Here is a 4,551-nt window from a genome sequence, read left to right as displayed (position 1 = left end):
AACTGCAGAAGCACCTAGCAGAGCTGGGAGCAAGGGAAGAGGCTGGTAGAGCCACGCTGCTGTGGTCCATTCAGGTAAATCTGCTTGCTGAGGCACACGGGAATGTGAGCAAGAGCTGGAATTCCCCAAGGCCATTGCGGTGCCTGTGCCAGACTAGCACAGCCTGAGGCAGTCTGAAGGAAACATTGCTGGAAATACAGCTGGAAAACATCGAGGAAATTATACTAGGGTAAAAAGCCAAAGGAAAGAACACGTTCCTTTCTCCATTGAGTTAAGAGTATGAAGTACTGAACTCTGGCTGAAACAGATGTTTGAACAGCCAGATGTCCATGGCCAGAGATGCAGCCCTTGTCTCCCTCTGCCCCCAGGACCTGCTCATCCCCACTGGGTGCCTGACTTCCCCTCCTCTCCTCTTGGGCCTGTCTCTGCTTCAAGTCCCTGCTTCAGGGACCCTGTTGCATTGAGAACAGGCCTGGTATCTGCTCTGCTGAGGCCTGCAAGCAGGGCAGTGGGGGTGGCTGGTTGTTGTGGATCAATTTAGACTGTGGTGTGGGCTGCTGTGACAGCTCTTGCTGAGGTTGCCCAGTGCGGTGCGATCTCCCGTGCTTGCAGCGCAGGTCTGGTTCTCCCCTAATGCTGTCCCTGCCACCAGCCCCAGTTGCAGCCCTTTGGGCTCACCAGCACTGTCTCCCAGACCCAGCCACTGGTGGTCAGCACAGCCTCTCTGCTCCAAACCTATCCTTCCCTTTGATTTCACTGCAGACTGCAAAATCCCAGCCCAGCAGAGCAAATTCTGGTCACCAGGACACTTTAACCTTAGTTTTCCTTTTCAGATTTTCCTGTAAAGATTAATTTAGGTGCTTTGAGGCAGGCTTAGCTCACTTGGTGCATACAAATTCTATGGAAATGATCCTCAGCTGTTGGAGCTGGGTTAGGTTGCAGTAGCAAGGATCTGTGTGTGCACCTACACCTGCACCCAACTGTGCAGGTCTCATAGTGCTCAGTCAGGCTCTGAAAAATCAGCAGCTCGGGATAGAACTCCACAGATTTCAAAATAATCTGTTTTGAGTGATTCCAATTTCCTTCCTGAGGATGGCTAGCAGCAGAGCTTTACCTTGGGCTGGAATCTGTTTTGTGGAAGTTAATACCCACACAATAAGACAAATCCAGGAGCTGCTGTCTAGAGAAACCCACCGAAGTTCATGATAAAGCCATGGAAGACATTAGCGCAGCTTTGGGCCCCACCCCAGCAAGGTCCCCACTGGGCAGATGGACCCCTGGACATATCTGGACTGAGGTCGCTGCTGGGTTGTGCTTGCTTAGGCCAGCTCCAGACCTCATTGAAGCCAGCTGAGACATTCCCCCTGATCAAGAGATCAGGGGAAGGAGGGAGAGGGCTGTTGCCTGCAAGTGTCATTAGGGAGAAAGCAATTAACCCCTTTGAAATTGTCTGCACTCCTGTTACCCTCCTCAGTAATACCCCTAATTGCTGAGGAGAACCTGCTTTAAGATGGGCACTGAAACAGATTGATTCTGCATTGACTCGACTCTCGAGCACTTTGTTCTTTTTCTGGTTTGACCTCAGCAAATGCATCTTCCCAGATGACATTGTGCTGCACGGGGGACTGAAACTCTCTCTGATCACAAGACAAACTTGCTCAGCTCATTCACAGCTTTGGCAGTCTGCTGCAGTATAATCTACCAAAAGGCGAAAGATTCTTTCTATTCTTTCTAATGCATGACCAAGTCCGTTTGCTTGAAATGTCAATAATTAAAGGCCCACGTGCATTTATAAATGCCTACATTTTAATTAAAAAGTAACCCCCTTCTTGAAAATTTAGGCAGCAGCTGAAGTAGCATTGTGCTTACCAAAAAAGAATGAATTATTTATACGATAGGCTCTGCTCTCCAAATTACTTAGGTTTAATGTACTGCATAGGCACTCTGTATTGATAACAATGCTATTTCACTTTCCACTTAATCATCACAATGTTGTTTATTTATTTATTAACAAGAACAAAAATACCCCATGCTGGCCAATCAGCTACTTGCCTCTGCTGCACTGCTGGTTGGGCAATTTCCTCCCATGTTTTTGCTGTAAAGAGGCTGTTTTATAGCCCCACTGTAGTATTTGGTACAGCAACCACATCGAAGGTGCTGGCTGTAGGCGAAGGTACTGGTAAATGCTGTTCAAACTCATTAAAAAATCAGGCACTGCTTCCACGCTGAGGTGTAAAATATTGATACAGCCAGTCTCCACTATTCCAAAAATCTTGCCTTCTATATTGAAAGACTGGTTTGAAAGACAGGATGTTTCAGAAGTAAACTTCTCTGTATTTGCCCATGTATGTTGAACCTTTATTGGTTTTCACTCTTCCTCTGCTGTCCTATGAGTTCTTGAGTGAGCTTCACTTCCCTTGCAAATCAGATGGGCTTAGGGAGAGACAGACTCCAGTGAGGAGGCACATTAAAAACTCTAAGTATAGCACATCTCTTGTGAACATGGCGTGTCATGGTGCACTGCGCATCCTCCATATGCTAAACTCACATAGCAACGAAAGTTGTGCATGGTGTTACCTGTATAAGGTAAGTAATTACTAAGCCTCTGCTTATTGCTGTTGTTGCTAACATCTGCCCGTGCCTCCAGCAAAGCTTACTGACAGCAGCTTGGGCTGCTGCCGGGGGCCGTGTTTTGTGCGTCTCTGAGCCCTGAGCTGTTTGCAGGCACCGATGCAGGGCCAGGGCCTCTGCCGTCCCATTGGTAACCTCAGCACTGTCAGATCTTTTCATTTTCTGAGATGGCTGCTTAGCCCTGGGAACACAGCCATTAATAATGCACAGGAGCTTCAAAGTTGTGCATCCTCCTTTAAAGTCAGCCCTTGAACTGTTTTATGCTGGTTCATAGCGCTGCCAGCACAACCCTTTTGCTTATTAACGGGATGATGGCATTTGAGATGACACTAGGGTTGACATTGGCTCATGTTTTGCCATTTGTGCTGCTAGGGAAGTTCTGTTGGTTCCAGTTCATCCACTTACAGTTTTAATAACTCTGACTCCTTTAGGGTGTTTATTTTTAGGGTAATGTAGGTCCTGCGGTTTTTTGGCTTCTTCTATTTCTCTTAAAGCATTCTGTAGCCATGGCAGCTGTTCAAGGTGAATTAGAAGAAGCAGCTAGAAGCAGTGGACAAGCTGCAAAGCAGATACGTGGATTTACCCAGGTGATGCTAGATACCGTGCCTGTTCTGAGGTGGTGCACTACTTCTGCACTCTTCAGTTACCAGTGACTCGTCTCACTAAGCCTGATTTTCCTATAGCTGAATGTAATGGATATGAAAACTTCTGGGCAACTTATACCACCTTCAAGGGGACTTGGTGCCTCAAATGGACGTGCTGTCCTGTGCCGTTCACTTGTAGTCATTGCCCTACACACAAGCTCAGCGTAACTGTGGCCTTCCTCTTTTCTACTTAATCCATGAATTGCCCCATTCCATATATGCCAATCCTTACTGCTTTCCCAGTTAGGTTACAGAACTAGAAATGCTGGCTGCATTTCAAGAGCAGTTTGAGTCTGGTTTTGATACAAAACAGAAAATTTTTGATAGAGCTGGGTGGAAGCAAAATTTGGCACTTTTTTTTCCCCTTCCCATTTGGAGATAAAAGGAAAAGCTGCAAAAAGTTAAACGAATTCCACAAAAGCAAATATCTCAGTTGCTGCTTTGTTGTGATAACTTTAGAGTATTCCATTTTAACTTGGGCCATTTCTTTTATTTTCTTTTTAACTGTTTCAACTATCAATTTTTTTCATATTTGTAATTCAAATTATTTTTGAATTAAAAAACTGTGCTTTTTCCTAACCTGTGTGAATGTATGTCCCTTAGCATGTGTATAAATGGAGATGCAAGATAAGGGTTGCAGTGGTTCACCTGTACTGTAAGCCAGGCCATTGCAGATGTGAGCTGGCTAATGCTGCCTGTCCCTTGCTTTTAACTGCTTTTGCAGGAGAGGTGGGACACGCCGAAAGTCCCCACTGGCGTAGCTGCCAGCAGCTAGCCTGCAATGCTGGGGGATCCCCTTGTGTGGGTTGCAGGGGCCTACGCTGTGAAGGGGAGATGGGCTCTTCCTTATTCTGGATTTAAGCCCTCAGATGGACTCGGATCTGTGGGGGCCCAGAGGTAATGCTGCTGTTTTGAATCTTAATTCTTGCAATGATATTCTGTGCTCATCCCCTCTTAATGGGCAGGCTTTACACCCCTCCCACTCAAAAAACAAACAAAAAACCCATAGTTGAATTGTGGGGCAGCACGTGCTCTCTTTGAACCTGGAATTTGGCATCTCTTAAATGCCAGTTCAGACAGACACCCCTTCAAGTTAATAATTTGATGCTACAAATAACAGCTAGTTTTGCAGAGCACGTAATCCCTACTGTAGGGGTTAATTTGCATGCAGAGCCTGTCTTGTTAGTTTGGAGCAGGTTAGCAAGCATGACTGTGTTTGCTTCTGCCAGCTGCACCAAGCCCTGTAAAAGCAGGGGTAATTTGGGTTGCGGGGATG

This window comes from Dromaius novaehollandiae, chromosome 16, assembly GCF_036370855.1.
Source record: "Dromaius novaehollandiae isolate bDroNov1 chromosome 16, bDroNov1.hap1, whole genome shotgun sequence".
NCBI lineage: Eukaryota > Metazoa > Chordata > Aves > Casuariiformes > Dromaiidae > Dromaius > Dromaius novaehollandiae.
Note: the sequence above shows the minus strand (reverse complement) of the source record.